The sequence below is a fragment of the Lissotriton helveticus genome, chromosome 8 (assembly GCF_964261635.1).
Source record: "Lissotriton helveticus chromosome 8, aLisHel1.1, whole genome shotgun sequence".
Lineage (NCBI taxonomy): Eukaryota > Metazoa > Chordata > Amphibia > Caudata > Salamandridae > Lissotriton > Lissotriton helveticus.
The window spans coordinates 639,425,715-639,447,648 of NC_136069.1; positions in this window are offsets into that span (position 1 = coordinate 639,425,715).

Genomic DNA, 21,934 nt, shown 5'->3' on the forward strand with positions numbered 1-21,934 from the left:
TTTCAAAGGAATAAACTATTTAATAAACACATATGCATTTTGGACATACATAGACTAACATGCATATACACAAACTTGTTTATGTATGCTGTTTTCGGAAAAGGGAGCATGAAGCACCTGCACACATAAACCTGCTGTTTTGCCAGAGATGGCTTGTGCTATAGGATCATGCAATTTCCCTTTCTCTGAATGGTTACTTGCAAGTGGTGGTTTCCTGACAAATGAAGTTCACCGCCCGCTCAGTGCTGAACCTCGAAACCGACTGGTTGGATATGTTTTAGAGAAAACTCAGTTTATTCTGGCTCCTTTGAAATGTTTATTTGCAGGAAGATTTATGCTACCACCAAGAGACCCTCATATTTATTATGCAATGCAAAAAAGTATAAATCAGTCAAATCATAACAAAAATCCCGCTAGGTTCATGTATCATTCCCTGGATAGATGTAATTCACACGTTTTTTTGTTTGTTTGCATCACAGCCAGTTTGCCCATTTTGTCTTCTGCTACTTGTCTAGCAGTTTATGTATTTCGCTTTTTAAACTCTTGAATACTGTTTCCACTGTCCTGTGGAGATTTTGGTGTCATCACAACAAATCGTGGCACTGAGAGCACTGAACCCACACCTGGGTATACACGTCATCAATTCAGCCATTGCTTGACATTTAAATATTAAAGGGCAGGCACTCTGACTCCCAGGATACCTGATTGCTACATAGAAGTAAATCATGGGTAGTGAGATGCACACCTATGTACTCCAAATGTATTCTGTACTCCATTTTAACCATACTCTATTGGTTCCATACTCTGTAGGCGTGCAAGCTTGCTCCGCGCTCCGCCCAATTGCGCTGCAATGTCAAACCAACACGCAGGAACCACAGCTGATCCCATTCAAGCTGCACAGCCGCGTCCATCATGAATGAATCAAATCAATCAAATATTATATTTAACTTTTCATTATTCTTCATTTTACTCCATTACCTTTCGCCTTTTTTCCTTTAGTTTTCTTCAATTCATTTTACGCATTCACTATTTTATTCACGGTTTTTCATAAAAACACAGGAGAATTATATGTTTCCAAATGCCATGATTTTATTTAAAACTACCCAATCCATTTAGGGATATTCCCTTCCTCTGGGGTATCGTGGCATGTGCTGTTGCCTTTTTTTAAAGAAGAAAGCATTCCTCAGTTTCAACTTATTAATGCAACTCTAAATCATCATGGAAATCTGTACAAAGCGATGATTTAGCGTTGCATAACAAGTTGAAACTGAGGAATGCTTTCTCCTTTAAAAAAGGCAACAACACGCAGGAACCACAGCTGATCCCATTCAAGCTGCACAGCCGCGTCCATCATGAATGAATCAAATCAATCAAATATTATATTTAACTTTTCATTATTCTTCATTTTACTCCATTACCTTTCGCCTTTTTTCCTTTAGTTTTCTTCAATTCATTTTACGCATTCACTATTTTATTCACGGTTTTTCATAAAAACACAGGAGAATTATATGTTTCCAAATGCCATGATTTTATTTAAAACTACCCAATCCATTTAGGGATATTCCCTTCCTCTGGGGTATCGTGGCATGTGCTGTTGCCTTTTTTTAAAGAAGAAAGCATTCCTCAGTTTCAACTTATTAATGCAACTCTAAATCATCATGGAAATCTGTACAAAGCGATGATTTAGCGTTGCATAACAAGTTGAAACTGAGGAATGCTTTCTCCTTTAAAAAAGGCAACAGCACATGTCACGATACCCCTGAGGAAGGGAACTTCCTGAAATGCATTGGGTGATCGCAGACCATTAGAACGCAAGTCATTACAACGACTTGCTGTAGGGGGGGGCGCTGGATGTTGGAATAGTATATTTTACTTTTTCAACTCAAGTCTGTGCAACAGTAGGGACGGTGTTGGATTTAAAATCCAACACCTTCTGCCCCCTACAGCAAGTCTGTGTAACGGCTTGCATTGTAATGGCATGCCATGTAACAACACTTGTTGTAATGACTGCTTTGTAATGGCATGCGATGAGTAAACAGCGTTGTAAATGATGTTTACCGCCTGCCAGCTAAATCGCTAAAATATTAATTCAGTTTGAAATCAAACCATTCTAATATAAGGTGGATCTCGTTATATTGTTGCTGACTTGGATGCTGTGTGAGTACAGTGCTCTATGTGCACATGTGCTACGGCTTGAAGACATGTGAACTGACTTTGGCTTCTAGGTTGTTTCCCTAGTTAGAGCGCCAGTTCAAAGGGTGCTCGACCTTTGTGGTTTGTGGCACATGGCTAGGTGCGAGGTGTGTGAGTCTGGAGACCACCCTCCAAGAAAGGCTGGCAGCAAGATGAGTGACAGGGCCAGAGGAACGCAGAGCTGAGCTTCCTTGTACTGACTGTATAGTATTATCAGCATGAGAGCCCTACCCCTGCACATCCATTGGCTGCATGACAATACAATACAACCAATAATGACCAAATAATAAAGTAACTATCACAAAATGTGCTGCATTACACTGCATAATTTGTTTTTTTATTGCCACATAATTTAATCAACCCTGCCGCATAATTTGATCCTCCGCATTCACATAAATACATTGTCCCTGCTCCAAGTGATCGAAGCATGTTCCCACCATATTTGCTTATTTTATCAATCTATTTATTCATTACGTTGTTTATATTGTGTTACAAAAACAATAAAACAAATTTGAATTATACAATAACAGCTTAGCAAAATCGGTTTGAAATATTCACAATATATGAATTTTCCTCCTAATTCATCAAATATGACATAATTCCATGAACTGAATCCATATTTACATGTTTAAGACACTGTAATATCCTGTTACTTTAGACATTATTTACCCTTTTACAGTATAACAGCACATAATAAATTGTTTCAATTTCCAATCTATAGAGCTGACACCTGCATACCCAAGGGCGATCCCTCCCAGGATCCCACAAGACCATTTAACCGAGGCTGCTTTTTCAAATCAAATGCAATAATAAGATCCAGGAGCCAATAACACTGTAGAACCAAGAAAAGCCCACCTCAAGGAGGAGTGGGGCTTGGCGGTGTGGGAATCACCCGAGTCTACTCTTACCCTCTGTATATAATAAATTGGACCCGGAAACCTTAGTCTGCAGAGAGAACCACCTTTATTACAATAGCCCGGGCTATGGAACAGAGTCCCAAGCTAGTCAGAGAAAAAACCCAGGAGGCTGCTTCCTTACTCCACAGCGAACAAGCCTTACATACATTTTTATTTCACTCTTTTGGCATTCAGTCCGTTGTTCAATCAGGGCGGTGTTTGTAGTTGATGACCTGATCAAGGCGGTGTTTGTAGTTGATGACCTGATCAAGGCTCGGCATTCAGACCATTGTTCAATCAGCTTGATCAAGACTCGGCATTCAGACCATTGTTCAATCTGCTTGATCAAGGCTCGGTCAGTCAGACCATTGTTCAATCAGCTTGATCAAGGCTCGGTCAGTCAGACCATTGTTCAATCAGCTTGATCAAGGCTCGGTCAGTCAGACCATTGTTCAATCAGCTTGATCAAGGCTCAGTCAGTCAGACCATTGTCCAGATGACCTGATCACGGCGTCAAGGATGTTTACCAAGCAGGGAGCAGAAGATGAAAAACAAGCTTGTTTACACTGGGTGTAGGTGCCTCATGGCTTTCTGTTGATGAATTGGTTAACTGCAAAGAACAGGGGGCTTGGGAATGTGATAGTTTTTTAAGCGTCAGCAGAAATGGAGGCTGTAGGCAGGGTTTTGTCACGAGATGGTAAGAAATGGAGGAATGTAAGGAAATTAATAGGACCTAGTAAAAACTTATTTTCTTCAGACCTCCTTTTGCCATTGAGTGGCAAAACATGTTCTTAGGAAATGTCTATCTGCATTAGGTCACCCATCTCTTGTTGAAGTATCATCCTTACGTTGGTGTCACATGTATTGACCAGGGAACTTTTAAGGGCCTGTTTACACATAGTACAAAGCATAGGCAAGCATTGGATACACAGGCAGCATGAGATGATGACTGCTGCTCTTAAGGCAAAAAAAATGAGGATCCCCATTTGGAAAGGAGGCCCCAAATCCAGCCCATGAGGGACCAGTCGTCTTGTTGTTGATGAATCTCAGAGGAAAGTTTATGCAGACGTTGGATAGCTTGATAGACTGATGGAGCATTATCAGGTATGTAAATGCAGCAGCTGGAGCCGATTAGTTTACATACACCACCACGGTCAGCAAGGATGATGTCAAGTACCATTCGATGTTGTAGTGTCATCAGGCGGTCTGCCTGAAGCTCTGCGGTGATGTTGCCCAATGCCCCTGCTGTTTCATTAATGGTTGCCTCTACCACTCGGGTAAGGTGTCTTATGTTGCGGCTGTTCACCATAGGACCCAAGAACGGCATGAAACCTTTGAAGAAGTCCCCCGCCTCCTGTCCTGCAGTGTCATTGGCCTCAATTACTCCCCTAGGCATACAATGGTGGAGGTGGGAATTGGTCAAGTGATGTGTCCCAACAGCAGTAAAAGTAGGGGGAAGAAGAAAGGCCAAATAACACACACCTGACCAATTTCCTGGAAGCCAGGTATTAGCAGACTGTCCACAAACAAAATAGGTTTTTGGAGAAGCGATTAGGAGTGGTGGTGAGGTAATATTCAGTGTATTGACTATTGCGCAGTCACTGACTCTTACCTCCCGGGTCCCCAGTCCTTGTATGCACACTTGGCCATGCGTGTTGATTACATTGAAAGCCTGAAATTTGGTGGGAACTTTGCGTCTGGACCGAAAGCGGGAGAAGATTATTCTACTTGAGGTGTTCAACACAAACATCTCATTACGTTCAGCACGAGAGATGTTCAAGATGTCAGATGTCGTAGTAGGGCAGAAAGGATTACTGACATTGCCTGTTCTGTTTCGGGTGAAAGTGTCATAACAATCGCCAATGATGGAGCTCGTTGTTCCATTGATCGTATATGCATCGGTGACGAGCATCCTCCAAGCCAGACATGACCCAAAAACAATAAATGGATAGACGAAATAGGGGACAGTGTGTGTCATAGAGTGTGGCATGAGCCCACATACCCAACATTTCGAGGTATTAATCACAAGCTGATGCTGGTGCAATAATTGTACAAAAGTATTGTTCATGAATTCCAGGCGTCGTGGTAGTTCATGGGGTGACAAGGTGGTGTGGAGATGTTCTGCAGGTGTCGGTGTCGTAGCCAAACGAGCTGGGGGAGAGGTCAGTAACAGAAACCATCCCACAACCAGCAGGATGAGGAGAGCAAAAAGTATAACTATCGTGGAAAGGAAGCATTTATTGTTCAGAAGTTTGACATATTTCTTGTGCGCTTCAGACCCTCTGACGGCTGCCATTGTGCTCAGCCTGTTGTCACTAGCAGCTGTCTGTGATTGGTTGGTGCTTCACTGGATGTGGATACCAAGAGTCCTATGGACTTCCCATTGGTCCAGCATACCAGCACCGGTCTCAGCCGGAGATATCACAGCCCTACAGCCTATTAGACACCAGACAGAGTCAAGGGCCAGCCCCTTTCTTGGTCTCAAGTTGTAGCGAGTGGAAGAAGGTATGGAGTGGTCTGGAAAGAGAGCTTCTTGTTTCTTCCTCTGGTCCTGCAGAGGAGGGATGACTGGACCCCCTAAAATTTGATCAGTTTCGCCTTCCGTAGTGGTGTAATGAAGCTGAGCATCACTGAAAGGGACAACGGTCGGTACTACTTCTATGTCGCAATCCAGCAGTCCTTCTTTCACCCATTGGTCGTACGGGAGGGGGAGAGGCACCCTTTTACAATGGGTAGCATGTATCCAGTTCTTTCTCCCTTCGACTTTTACAGCAGTGCAGGTGGCCAGAAGAACCTGTCGGGAGCGCGACCAGCCGGGCTCCAGACACTTGGTACGCTGCAAATCTCGGATCACCACCCAGTCATCTGGTTGAATGGTGTGACCTGGGCCTTCGCTCTTGTCGGGGATAGCAGCGCGTACCTGATGATAAAGAGTACGAAAAGAATCAGTTAACTGGTACAGGTAGTCAGTCAATACTGGGAACTCAACATCAGACAATTTCTTTGGCCTTGGTACGCCCCATACATTAGCTGGTCTACCGAATACCAATTCGTAGCGAGATAATCCTATCCTTGAGTAGGCAGTCGTCCTTACTGACAAGAGAGCAAGGGGTAGGGCATCTACCCAGGTAACGCCTGTTTCCGCCACTATTTTGGCCAATTTTAATTTAAGTACCCCATTGTATTTCTCCACCAATCTGGCTGACTGGGGGTGATTAGCAGCATGACAGTTTTATCTGACACCAAGCCCCGAACACACAAACTGGACCACATTGGCTGTAAAATGTTGGCCATTGTCACTCCAAATCAAACGGGGCTACCCAAATCGGGTAAAGTATTCTTTCAACAAAACTTTGGCCATTGTAATAGCTGTGCAATCCTTGGTGGGGCAGGCCTCCACCCATCTGCTGAAGGCACAGACCACCACAAGGACATATTTCAAAATCACACACCTGTCCATGTGGATATAATCCATCTGGATGGCCTCAAAAGGAAACGTAGGTGGGGAGAAGCCACCAGCGGGGGTAACTGTACCTATTCCTGGATTGTGCGTAAGGTGTATTTTTTCATTATGCCATGTTGGCTCTAGTAACTTGCATATTCCCTTTGCAGTAATATGGGCAGGGCCATGGGCCATAGTGACAACTAGGGGGACATGACTGTCTGGTAACATCCATTGCCTCCCTTCGGATATACGCACCCAACATCCCTCTATCTCTTTCTCTGCCAGATGTTCCTCCCATGTGTGCAGTTCTTTTGCAGTGGCATGAGATTGAATCTCGACCACACTCTGACTAGTATTTTCCAACAATCCTCCTACCACCACCCATCTTGCTGGTCCTGTAACAAACATTCCATATGACTTACTTAGAGCAGTCTGTCTTTCTGTTTGGTCTGCAAGGGCATTGCCTTCCCCTACATCATCAGTCACTTTCTGGTGGGCTTTACATTTAATCACTGCAACTTTTCTAGGTAATGTCAAGGTGCCTAGAAGTCTGTGTATCAGGGGGCCATGCTGTATTCTGGTCCCATGTGAGGTGAGAACATTTCTTTCTTTCCAGAGTCTACCAAAATTGTGAGCCACCCCAAAGGCGTACTGACTGTCCACATAGATATTAAAAGTCATGTTTTTACTGATTTCACAAGCTCGTGTCAAGGCCAATAATTCAGCCACTTGGGCCGATGCCTGTGGAATTTGTGCTGTCCCAACTACTGTAACAAGTGTGGTGAGGGCATATGTAGCAGATGTAGTTCCATACAATCTTTTAAGACATGAACCATCTATGTGTAGTGTTCCCTCAGCGTCTGTTAGGGGGGGTGTCTTGTAGGTCCACAAAACCCTTTGTCTCTTCTTCAATCCGCAACATGCAGTCATGAGGGTCAGAATTTTTCCCTTGTGTCTCAGTAGGGAGTAGTGTAGCTGGGTTTAGAATATTACATCTCCTAATGTCAATGTGACTGGAAAAAAAATAATGAGCTCATAACCTGTAAGTTGTGCAGTGGTAAGGTGTTGTGTCTTGGTGTTGTTGAGCAAGGTATCTACTGCATGTAGGACCATTAAGGTCAAGGGTGAATACATAACAATACCTGCGCTCTGGCGGACCATAAGTGCAGCAGCAGCAGTTGCGCGTAAACATCCAGGGAGGGCTCGGGCTACTGGGTCAGGTGTAGCCGAGAAATAAGCACAAGGGCGATGTTTGTCTCCAAAAATCTGATTTAGGACCGCGCAAGCGCAGCCATGTGTCTCATGGGCAAAAAGGAAAATTGTTTGCCATAGTCTGGGGTGCCTAACACTGGAGCTGTACATAAGGCCTCTTTGAGTGTCTGAAAGGCAGCCACAGGCTCAGTTGTCCATGGAAAACCTCTTTCTGGCATATCTTTAGTAGTGAGAGCTAAAAGAGGTTTGACAATGGCCGAGAAGTTAGGGATCCATTGTCTGCAATAGGAAGTGAGGCCTATAAAGGCACATACTTGTTTCTGTGTCAAAGGGGAAGGCATGGAGGTAATAAGGGACACTCAGTCAGCGGTAAGTTGTCTTCCTTCCTTCGAGAGGAGGTGGCCGAGGTAGGTCACTTTCTATCGACAAAATTGCAATTTGTTCAAGGAAACCTTATGATTGTGGGAGGCAAGTTGGTGAAGCAGACGTACTGTTGCTTGTTCACAAAGTGGAGCAGACGTGGCTGCAATTAAGAGGTCATCTACATATTGCAACAGAGTGTTTCCTGCTGGGAGTGTCAGGGAGTCCAACTGATTCTTGAGAGCCTGACTATAGATGCTGGGGCTTTCAGTAAAACCTTGGGGGGTGTGGCAGAACCGGAAACTCCGCCCTCCAAGTAAGAAACCAAAAAGATGTCTAATGTCCAGATGTATGGGAATGCTGAAAAACGCATTCTTTAGGTCAAAAACAGAAAAATTAGTGGCGGTCGCTGGGACCATGGTCAAGAGGGCTGTGATATCAGGGACAACGGGATACTGTGAGACCGTAATTTTGTTGAGATCCCGCAGATCGATGACAAACCGATACATTTTGGGGGCCGCGGGAGAGAGATCAATACATTTTTTAAGAACTGGAATAATTGTGCTGTTACACTCATTACCACGTGTATCCTCAACTACTCCCATCTTCATGAGATCTGATATTATAGATAATAGGGCAGCCTCACCTTCCTGGGGAAGGCGATACTGGCGAAGCCGGGGCAGTTGGGCACCTTGCTGGATATGGACAGTATGGGGAGCAATGTCGAGAAGTACTACATCAGTGTCAGAAGTGGCCCACAGTGATGAAGGTAAGGCCTGCAGAATGGGAGGGAGGGGTTCAGAGAGGATCATAGTTGCAGAGGAATCTGGTGATATGGTAAGGGACACGCCATCAGGACTACAAGAAATGGTAGCATGTAAAGCCTTAAACAAATCCATACCCAGCAAATTTTCACTACATCCAGTTGTGAGCATCCATATGAGCTGGACTGAGATCCAGCGGGAGAGGCTTAGAGACGGGGTTGGTGACAGGGACCCCAGAAAAACCGACGGAGAAATTGAGAGAGCCAGAAAGGGGTGCCTCCGGTATCAAGGTGTGCGCAACAGAGGATCTAGTAGCCCCGGTGTCTAGGAGAAACTTATTTTTATCCCCTGCAACTGGCATCCGGACATAAGGACCTCGTTGATCCACAGGAATTGGCACTCTTACATACCCCTTTCCTGGCTTACCTATGGCTGGTAGAAACCTGTCTCATCGGTCTCATCATAATCATTGTTAAAGTATGTCCTAGTGGCCTTATACCCTTTGTCAAATCTGTTAACTGTACCCTGGGGCGGACCCATACGGGGTCGACCATTAGGATCTGGTGCACGCCTCTGCCTAGGAGGTCCCATATTTCCTTCCCTTTGAATTCGGGGCTTAGTTTTTCCTGACTGAATATTCTGGGCTAATACCGGGCATTCACTAACCCTGTGGTCATAAGCCTTACAGTAGGCACACTGGTCTTTATCAACGGGACCTGCCGAACTGATGGACTTCTGTAAAGGAGACTGGAGGGGGCGCTGGGGCAGCCTCTGGAACTGGTCCGAAAGTGAAAATTGGCCTCTAGCATTTTGTCCCCGGGTGGATAAGCTTGTTGTAACAAAACTTTTGTTTTAAGGTCCTTGGGCCATTTTATCAAGCAAGGGCGATACAATATTGCTGCTTTTATCAGCAGGAAACTGCCGCTAAAGCGGCGATAATGGGCTTGATAATATGCCCTTGTGAATTCCCATAGAAGCCCAGGTTCTGGTGTTAACCTGGGCTTCTATGGGAATTCACAAGGGCATATTATCAAGCCCATAATCGCCGCTTTAGCGGCAGTTTCCTGCCGATAAAAGCGGCGATAATGTATCGCCCTTTCTTGATAATATGGCCCCTTGTTCTTCCTAACCTCTTCGTCTTAATCTTCATTCTCTCTATTCTCATGATATTGGCCATGGCAAGGATGCCTGCCATAGTCTGAGCTGACCACGTACTCTCAACCTTCTTAAGGCGGGCCGAGAGATCTGGTAATAAATTAGATACAAATGTATCAGTAAACACTGAGCCTGAGCCAGGGCTCTAGCGTCCAATCCACTGTGACTTTTGTACTCAGTTTCGAAGCGGGTGAAAAAACCAGCAACAGATTCATCCTTGCATTGTTTTCATGCATTTATCTTATCCCAATTAACAGCTATTTCGGGCAAAAGGGTCATAATGAGTTGCAACAGATGGCCTGGGAGAGCCAGAATAGCCGGATCAGGCTTAGTACCCCCCCTCTCTGTCATTCTCCATCCTCTGTCGAGCCAGTCACCATGCAAAGCGGCATTATGGTTGGCATGGCGTATTTTGTCCCATATGTCGGGTGGTACTACTGACCTGAATAATAAGTCAATATCCTCTAAGGTAAGGACACCAGAGGAAACAATCTGACCTAATTTCTGATAGTAAAGAGCCAGATTCTTACAGGGATTTCAATTGAAGAACATCCGCTCTTTTCCATGGGACATGCACCCACATCCTACGCCAGTGGGCTGGGCTGCTCCAACATCCTGGTTATTGGGGAGCACTGCAGGGATAAATAAGGGAGATGTCTCTCTCATAGGCATAGCTTTGTCATTCGGAGATGGCAGAAAAGCCGCTGTGTCTCTGAACGCAATCATGGTAACAAGGGCTTCATTCATATCATCTCCCTGAACATGACCCTTGGCAATACTTAGTTTTAAATCAATCAATCCCCTAGGAGTATCTATGAACAATGCTTCGTATCTTTTCATTATAAGTGTGCACATGTACTCGACTATGTCTGTTTGTTGTATGGCCGTCCATTGTCTAAACGTCGACCAGATATCTTTAACGCCATAAATATTACCATTATTTACCCAAAATGCACATTGTTTTCGCATAGCGTCACTTTCACTATCCCCAGCGAGTTCAGAAGACCTCAAAGACTCCTTTCTAGGGATACCGAAGAATCTAAACAGGGTATTGGGCATAAGGGAAGACCATCTCGTTCGGTCCCGGGGTGGCATAAGAGTCACCAACAGGGGTACCAATAGACTTATTATCAAGCAGGCGGGAATGTATGGTCGGATTGGGTCAATAGGTGGGGCAGTATGAACTGTCGGAGGGAGGGGGGCTGGCAGGATGACGGGAGTCAAAGGATCAGGCAGTGGTACAATAGGTGGGGCAGCCTCAACCACCACTGGTGGGGGTGGAGCCTTAGGAACATTTTGAGGAAGAGCGGGGTACATAGGAGCCGGAGCATAGGCAGGTGGTGGACCTTCAAGAATAGCATTCAACAACGAGTCCCCCTCTTCTCCTTCAACCTCAAGGTCCCTGAGAGAACGAGCGGGGTAAAATGTTGTCGCCTTAGCCCTATGATGCCTATCTGCCATTTCAACCCCTTCCTGAATCTTATTTACTAAATGCGCTTTCGCATGATCAGCCATAGACATCCTCTCTTTCTTTTTATGCAACGCTTGCTTTTTTCTCATTTTTTGATCTATTTCTTTCCTCCACAACGCGGTGGCGTCAAACATGGCTTGACGAGACCGTTTGCGAAGCAGCTGCTCCTCCAGGCTCGACAGGGCACGGAGATCAAAGGAGCCAAACTGTGGCCACTGTAATTCAACATTGCTTCGTTTCGTATATTTTCCCATAAGGAAGAAAACATGATAGCAGATGGCCCATATTTAACATACATCTCATAACTTGAAGTCCCTTCTGGAGGAAGCGGGCAGGCTGCCTCCAGAAGGGAGTCCTCTGTACATACGCAACAACATAACTTTCGGAACTTACTACTGACTAGCATATTTTTACTTCAGGCAGACAACAGTGGGAGAAAAACACTCACCTCACTGGCTTGGCTTTTGCAAAAGTCAATACAGACAGAAAACAGAGCACAAGTGGTGGATGATCAGTCCACCCTTACCCGATAATGTTGTTCTCTTCTGCAGACGTAGGCACGAGTCCAGATCCAGACAGGGACCGCACTAAAGGGGGCACCAGCAGGACGCAGTCAGGTGGCCCAGACCGGATGGGGAAGACCGTGTGCAAGACTTCTGGTCTACCGGACTCAAAATGGTCCCTCGGGTAGGGTACCTCCGTCAGACTTCCACCACGGGACCCCTCACGACCACCGGGCCAGACCTACGTCTCCGTGGTGTCCCTGTTCAGGCGCCATTTGTAGAACCAAGAAAAGCCCACCTCAAGGAGGAGTGGGGGCTTGGCGGTGTGGGAATCACCCGAGTCTACTCTCACCCTCCTTATATAATAAAGTGGACCCGGAAACCTTAGTCTGCAGAGAGAACCACCTTTGATACAACAGCCCGGGCTATGGAACAGAGTCCCAAGCTAGTCAAAGACAATACCCAGGAGGCAGCTGATTTACCCCACAGCGAACAAGCTTTATATACATTTTTATTCCACTCTTTTGGCATTCAGTCCATTGTTCAATCAGGGTGGTGTTTGTAGTTGATGACCTGATCAAGGCAGTGTTTGAGTTGATGACTTGATCAAGGCTCGGCATTCAGACCATTGTTCAATCAGCTTGATCAAGACTCGGCATTCAGATCATTGTTCAATCAGCTTGATCAAGGCTCGGTCAGTCAGACCATTGTTCAATCAGCTTGATCAAGGCTCGGTCAGTCAGACCATTGTTCAATCAGCTTGATCAAGGCTCAGTCAGTCAGACCATTGTTCAATTAACTTGATCAAGGCTTGGTCAGTCAGACCATTGTCCAGATGACCTGATGTGATAGTTTTTTTAGCGTCAGCAGAAATGGAGGCTGTAGGCAGGGTTTTGTCACGAGATGGCAAGAAATGGAGGAATGTAAGGAAATTAATAGGACCTAGTAAAAACTTATTTTCTTCAACACAACCATACTAATAATATAGAACCATTGTGCTTGAGCCTTCCACTCTTGTCACCAGTCTGCCACTTCTGGCAGACAGCTGCACCGAGTCTTGAGGGGCTGGGAAAAAGTATTTAACATGTACCTCTAACACTCAAAGCTACTATAACATCAACCTATTGTGGGGGCTGGTCAGCCTGGATAAAGGTAGAATTCAGTTAGATCACATGTGCAGAGGAAAGGGGCAGGTTACCCAGTCCTGATGCCTATGTTAGGTGAGATAGAGGTTTTAAAAATAATAAGAAAATAATACCGTTTATTACAAATGTGCAGAATTAACGTGTAAGCTTTGATGAAAATAATGCTTTGTTTTAATGCATAGAGGCTGTCCTTATTAAGAGAGGAAAAGGAGTTGATAAAACCTTTGGTTAGAGCACACATTTTGGTTGCAACCCCTCCAGGCCCTGAATTTTATCTTACCCTGGTTAACCGCCCTTTTCATAGGTTTTTATTAACTCGCTTCCGCTTCAATATGATTCACCTGATATTAGGTCAGTATACAGCTTGGTGTAAACCTGATGAATTTCCACCTTGTTCTTGTGATAGCTTCTCTATCCAAGATACTATACATTTCACCATGTTTTGTGGTCACTTTATAGTGGAAAGGAGGAAGTATCTTGTGGCAATCTTAAAAAAGGCAGGGTTTCTGCAAGTCAGACCAGCACTTCTTTATTTGCAGCTGTTAAATCATCCCAGCATCGTTTTTCATGTAGCCAATTATTTGGTGTGTGCGGTGCGCACCAAGAAAAGACTCATGGAGAATGAGAGATTGGCAATATTGTTGTGAAGTTTTTGCACCTAGAACTTTATTAGTTAAATACCACCATATATCAGGTATTAGGTCGATGGCGGTATGATGATGATTTTTAAATATTTTATGACATATCTTTTTATGAATTTAGTGATGATTTAAAAAAAAATCATTCTTGTCTTTTATTAAACTATGATATGTGGTTTTTAAATTTTAAGATGTATATTTTTAACATTGTATAATGTGTGTATTTTTTCATGTACCGTGCCTTTTTTGATATTGATTTATCGAATAAAGATTTTTGACTGACTGACTGGCATAGAAGCTATAAGCTGCCCTATTTACTCATACTAAGCCTCCATTGGTTAAAGCAACGCTGCTTGAAAACTTACCTTGACTAGAAATGCTAAAGAAGCATAAAATGTTTAATTCTTGACCAACCGGATGTTTCGACTTCTACATACACTAGTGTTTAAAGACTTGCAATTAGATGGTTAGAGATGTAGTAAATATGTGGGAACGTAGACCTGGACCAGACAGGACCCACATGAACTCATAATCATTACAATTTAGTTGTAAACTTAACTTCGCTATTATTTGACTATTATTTTCCTGTGAGAAAATGAAGAGTGTTCCTATTCCCACTAGAGCTTCAAACACTGATTGGTTGACAGGAGATGTAAAGGACCATATGTTGCAAAGTCTCAGATGTGCAATAAAGATGATCTACTAAAAGAATGATTATTAAAACCCTTTAACTCATACCAAACTCTCATTATTGACTGATAGCAGATATATGGTCCTGGTCATAATTGATGTGATGTTCAGCCCTCTTCTTCTCTAAAACAACAACAAAGATCCATCACATGGAAAGTGAGTGGAGGAGGGGTTAGCCATGATGCTGGTAAGCAGTGACTTTTAATCCCTCCGATTTTCCACTACAGCAGAGGTAATGCTGTGGCACATTGGAGGTACTTCACCCAGACATAGTGGCACTTCCTGAGTAATAGTGTTCAGGTTATCATTTTTGCTTTACTGGCTATGCCACCCTGATAGATTTCAGAGATGAAGTATATGAGCACTGTCAAAAACAAATCCAGTACTGCGGTTTGGGATAAGTCTGCAAAATATATATTCTTTTCAAGTGGGTATCACAAAAAATCAGGCAATGGTCCCCCAGCAGTCAACAAAGAGAGATATTCCTAAAGGCTCTGATAGTTAATGTCTGAGATTGCTAGAATCATGCCACGTGTCTATATCTTAGTTCCTCTAAGCAGTAGGTTCATGAATTAGGACATAGGAAGGCTTCTTCAATAGCATCTTCACACAGAACTTGATACATCATCATATCACAGACACAGCAAAATTCTGAAAATCACACCGGGTGTGCCAAATACAAACCTTGTCTTATGCCAGGGGTGAGCTTCCAGTTGATGCCTCAGAATAGCCTAATTAAAAAGATGACTATTGCAGGTCACATGCATGTCCTACCTTATACTCACAATGCACCCTGCCCATGGGCCTACCATAGGGTGTCTAATATGAAGCAAAGGGAACTCATTGGCGTACACCGTTTTGCTCATCTTTGCACAAAATGTTATGTTAAATGATTCTTGTTGTCTGTATAACCCCTATGTGTGTAAAGCGCTCTGATATCCGCGAGGATCTTGTTCGCGCTCTATAAAACTTTCAAAATAAATAAATAAATAAATATACATTAGCACAACACAATTTCAACAGAACCGTTTGTGAGGGGCATAGGCCCTCAACACGACAGAGTGGTTCTGTAGCTGAGTTCATATCATTTAGGCCCATTGTCACATTTCGCTTTTTTGCCAGTGGCCTGAAAGATTGCTGCAAACTGATAGGGCATCCTTTGCTTGTGGTGTGCTCCTTTCCATTTAAACTCTCTTCAGTCTGAACGCCATAGAATGTGTTCCTTGACAACCAGAACGTCACCTCCAATAACTACTGGGTCTGCATCTTCTAGTCAGCTTGAGTCAATACCTCTACAGATAATAAAAGAACATCCAATTTTCTACCAATCTATGGTAGTGAGTGCCCAATGGAACACCTACCCCCACTTTGGAGGGGCCGGACCATCCATCATAGGGGTTTTCCAATACCTAGAGAGGCTGTTGAACTGTTTCCCAGAATACATAGATGCGATCAAGCAGACCCCTGACTCAAGTGACTTTGAGCGGGCATAACCATTGGCATGAGGGTAGCTGGCAGAACATTTTTGCTAGCATCTACCATCCACAGCCTCAGTGCAGTCACCTGTCTCATCACATTTTCTATTGTTTGGAGGTCCACAAATCTCAAACCTGGACAAAACCTCCTCCAGTGACTGAGAAACTGTATATCAGAGAAACATCTGTCGCCCATCTGTCAACATATGTGCAACAGCCTACAAGCCCAGTTCCCGGTCGAAGGAGCAATCTCTTGGCAAGACGTGATCAAGGGATTAAACCAAAGAAATAAAGACCCTGTTATGAGGTGACCTTTAATGCACCTCTTCTCTTTGAAATGCTGCCACTTCTAAAGCTCTCAATCAATTCACTTTACAACGTTGTCAGTCTCACAGTATACTACAAATACGTCTAGAGTAAAATTTAAAACACTTTTATTTAAATCAAGACCTCCCTGTGGGTTACAATCTAAAACAATTTCATATCTGAAATCATTTAAAAACTTGCATTTGTTAAAAAACAGTTGACCCGGCGTTTCGGTGTACAGTTAGTCTTTTTCCACCTTCATCAGGACGAAAATTTTTTTTAAAAATCTAGACCAAAACATAAATGAAAAACATTTTAGATGCCTAGTATAAACTGTGGACCCTAATTTGTACAACGTTGAAATATAGATAAATACCTGCACTCTACAAATTGTGCCAACCCTATTTTTAATTTCATTAATAGCACAACAGGTAACCATAACTCTTATTCACCAACTCAATTTCAATTTCAAAAACTTTATTTCGATTTCGTATAGAAACCATAAAAGTAAACATAACAAATTTATAAAAACAAATAAAATTAATCAGACATTATACATATTTACATACTTTTCTGAAAAACCGAATGTCATCAATATCTATTTCGAATCACCAGAGCTGATCTGATAAAATTTAAGACGGCATTACAAATATGTACAGTTGACAGGGACAGCAAACTATCGTACGCTTCTTTATAATAACGTGTTTGAAATGATGCCAATAAAGGTTTAAGGAAAACATTTCTTGGTACTTTATACAAGGTACAAAAAAACAGAAGATGGAGAGTATTTTGTGAAACCCTGTTGTTACAGGGGCAGTGGGGTAACTTTTCCCACCAGCCCCCCTGTTTAGGAAAAGCGAACAAAAAATGTAGGGTACCAAGGCGAAATCTTGTTAGATAAAAACGCCATTGTGTGTTCATGATATATGACAAATAAAACTGGCGAGCTGGTTTTCCTTGTGCGCTCAGTAGATGGTCATTTGTCCTAAGAGAACCCAAACTAGATTTAAAGGCGTTCTTAATAATCTCCTTGGCATCCCTACCAAGTAGTTCTGGGTTTGTATACATTTTTCCTAGACCTATCTTAAAAAAGGTCTCTTTAACATATCGTAGCCACGGGATTTGGGTATAATAATCAAGTTTTTGACAATCTTGGATAATATCTTTTGTTAATTTCAAGTCTTCTGATTGCCAAACCTTTGCCCATAATATCAGTGGGGCAACGTGAATAATGTCACTTATAAACTCGATACCAACTTCCTCATGGCAAAATATATTAGATGTACCCAATGGCACAGATAACAAACGCTTAACAAACTTATTCTCCACAATTTGTATTTTTTCGCATTTATCCGAACCCCACACCCCTGAACCATAGGTCAAAACGGAAACGCACTTGGCCTTATATAATGATATAATCTCTGCAACACGCCGCTGACCCAATTTACTAGAAAAGCGGAAAAGGGCTTCGATTAACTGTGCAACCTTCTGAACCCGTGCTGTCAGTAATGGTTCCCAACTTAATTTTTTATTAAAGAGGTTACCCAGATAACAGAAGTTATCCACCTTCTCAATGTTAGCATTCTTTACCATATATTTCCGTATCTTCACATTTTTTGGACCACAGGTCATGGCAAAAGATTTACTAAAATTAACACCTAAATCTAAATTGCCCATGAAGGTATCAAAAGCATTCAGAGAAATCTGCATGCTGTTCGGGGTAAGTGTCATTAAGACAGTGTCATCAGCATAAGACAACATTGGGATTCTTTTTCCATTTATCTTTGGAAAATCAGCAGATGTCTCTAACAAAAAACCCTCCAAACCATTTGTATAAATCAAGAATAAGAAAGGTGCTAAAATGCATCCTTGTCGGACGCCTTCAGTAGATAAAATTGGTTGTGATTTTTCCCCACCACGGCCATATCTGACCCTTACCGTTGTAGCAGTGTGCAGCCTGCGGAGCAGAGTGACCAAAGGTTCTTCAAAACCCATGGAGGCCATCATACGCCATAATTTTTCCCTGCACACTGTATCAAAAGCGCTGGACAAGTCCATGAATGCCAAGTGTATAGAACCATTCTTGGCACCCATGTACTTGCCCATAATCAAAGCAAGGTTCAGACACTGCTCGGTGGTTCCTTTCCCTTTCCTAAAACCATATTGTGATTCTACAATCACCCCTGAAGACTCCGCCCATGTTTCCAACCGTGCCAATATCACCCGACCCATCAACTTACATGTTGAGTCTATTAGCGATATCGGCCTATAGCATCTTGGATCATACTTGTCGCCTTTTTTAAAAATTGGGACCAAAACGGCCTCTTTCCATGAGGTCGGAATGGGGCCAGTTATTATTGCCTTGAATACATTCATGAGTAAGGGAGACCAAAACTCTTGATTAGATTTAAAAAGATCTAAAGGTACTGAATCAGGGCCTGGGGCCTTTGAAGCTGCCCCCAAAGTCAGGGTTAACTTTACTTCAGCAAGCGTTATTGATTCGCTAAGCTTCTTAGCTGAGTCCATATTAAAATAACGGGAATCATCCTCCTCCAGGGCCGTATTATATAATTTCTCTTTGGGATTAAAAATTTTGTTATAGTGAGTTACCCAAGTTTCCTCTGATAGGTGAACTCGCATAGTATTTTCTTCCCCTGATTTTAAAAAGGGCCTATTTATAACTTCCCAAAAGAGTCTTATTTCCCTTAAGTCAGATGCCTTATCTAGATCTTCCCATGCTTTGGACTTCAATTCATTTTTCCTTTTTTTAATTGCCTGCCTATATTGTTTCCTAGCTAATATAACCATACTTCCATCTCTAGGTTTTATACGCAGTGCTTTAGCCAGAGTAGTTTGGGCTGCAGAACATTCTGCGTTAAACCATTTGGGCCCAAGATCATGCTTCTTCCCCCCTACCTTTACTAGTAAATGTGTAGCTACATTTTCCATTAGCTTCTCGAAGCTCCTAATTATATGAACTGGGTCGGGATTGGATGATAGACATATGTCTATCTGAGCCACATTTTCTTTAAAGATGTTCTTTTCCAATTCCTCCACGGCTACTTTATTCCATTTTACAGTAATACCCTGGTTCTTACTATATGCTACTGGTTGTTCCTGATACAACTTTGATTCAGCAGCAATAGTGAAACTCAGGGTTAGGGGGTTATGATCACTAGCCAGGTTTACCTCAATTTTAAAGTCATTTAGGTAACTAAAAAAAACCATGGATACTATAGCAAAATCAATTGTGCTAGTTCTGCCCCTTATGCCCTGAAAAGTGGGTATGTTCACATTCATATTCATATTACCCATAAAATTATTCACATCAAGAATAAATAAATTATTATTTACTAAAATACTGTTTAGGGCCTCGCCTTGTTTTGTATGTGAAAAATGGACCATAGGATGGTTATCTAAGTCCATCATCCCACATGCTTTAGACCCACTAAATTTACACAGCTCACAGTTAAAATCACCTAACCACATAATGAGTTGGGGAAAGACTTTATTTCTTACTTTAACAATCTCTTCATACAAATTATCAATAATTTCCGTTTTATGTGGGTCAAATATATTATAGTACCAGTTGATAAGAAGAACAGTTTCTCTAGTAAGGTTCTTAATAATAAACAATTGGTACCAAGGACTTTCCACCACAAGATTAACGGTTATTAAATTATGTTTTACCGAGATTGCTGTCATCAATCCGCCCTTGGCTCGCCCTGAGTTTGATGGTATCGCTAAGGTGTTAAAAGCCTGAAAGCCATCCAAACTCAGATCCACTATACTCCAGGTCTCCTGGAAACAAACTAGATCAAAAGAGTCCACAAAATCTGCCCATACCGGATCCTCCCCCCTATGGGCAAAACCTGCTATATTCCATGAGAGTACACGAAAATTACTAATCCTCTCACAAGTTTTTGGAGCCTTTTCACAATTACCCTCTTTTCTCACTGGTGATCTATCTGAAGATTGATCTTGGCCACCTTGGCATGCCTTAGTTTCTTTAATATTAGCCCCTAGATTGGTGACCTCATATACCTCATTTATGTAGGTGTCCTTATCATCACTACTCATTTCCAAATTCTCACCTATATTTGTAGCTCTAAAAGGGGACATGCTATCCCCTCCTATTGTCCCAAAATCATTTGTTGGATATATAGTTACAGGGAGTCAATCATTCAAATTCAGAGGAGTCAAGGGGTAGAACATATTAGACAATGGAATGTTCCAATGCTCCCTTGGATCAATCCGATATTGGCTATTTGAGTCAAAGTACGAATTTCGATAATTGGCTGTGGTATGGAATCTGGAATTTCTATTTGTATAGTCGAAGGCTGGGTATTCTATAAGTGGTTTTTGATAATGGTTGATATTTAAACCATATCTCTGCCGTTCTTTTTTTGATGAGAGCATCATATTTTCCGGGTAAAAATATGTCAAACTACGTGTAGAAACTCCGCCTTCATTACTACCAACAAACCAATCATTTATATAGGATACCACCTTGTGTTCCTTAAAATTCACTATGATCAGATCACCATCTATATCCTTGGGGCGTATGCCTATCCATTGACATCTCCTAACGGATACAATGTCCCCATTCAAGTATGCTGGTAGTGGTCTATTCACGGACAACCAATGAATCACTTTATTTTTTAAACTTCTGTTTGATTCAATTTCCTCTTCCCCAATAATTGGAACTCCAGTTAACACAATAACAAAACCATACGAATCTGGGGGTAATTGTACCGTATTTTTATATTGTAATTTAGCCTTACCAGTATGCAACATTTCCAGATTAGTCGCTTTCTTATTTTCTGTAGGCTTTGAAACAACCGCGGGTACTTTCCCTTTTTCTATGTTTTTGGATGGTGGAATTACTTGCGTATTTGTCAAGGATAAAGTATTTTTTTCAGCAACTAATTTCTTTAATTTGTTGGGGGAATTATGTTGACTAAGAGGTTTACTAGTATTTTGTTCTCCGGGTCCAGCAACCGAGACAGGTAACACTACATTATCTTGGGATGTAGATTGAGGAAGGAGGCAGTCCAATTTTTTTTCTATGATCTTTAACCTTTCTACAAGCGGTAAAACAAAGGATTGTAACATTTTTTCAAGTACTTCCAAAAGCTCAGCACTATAGCTTTTATTACTCTCCCCATCTGCATTTATTTGTGTTGTTATTCTTCCCTCCGATACCATATTCCCCGTTTCTACTGGCAGCGACGGTCTTGGGGATGCCATCTCAGAGGGTTTCCATAGATTAAGAGACCTATTTTTATTTTTGTTTCCCATCCTCCTCCTCTTCCTTGCTGGAGAGGAAACACCATTTTTACGTTTCTGACCATGGTGTGCCTCAGTTGTTTCTGGGGAAGGAGGGGAAGGCAACAAACTAACAACCTCTGTTTGTATCTTCAAAGGGGGCGGAATAACATTAACATTAATATGATAGTGAGTATCAGTTTCCTGGGGTAACGGGGTATTAAGATCTATAAGATTATCAGTGGTTACCATAGACGATTCACTCAAAATGGTCACCGTCATACCTTGATCCCCCTGGGGTAGCGGATTTTCCTGAAAGATTTGCGGAATCCCATCTGTATTAAAAAGCTCAGCATCTATATCCGGCTGTTCTACTATGGATACGGAAAGTACACCTTTGTTAGCAGAAGAAA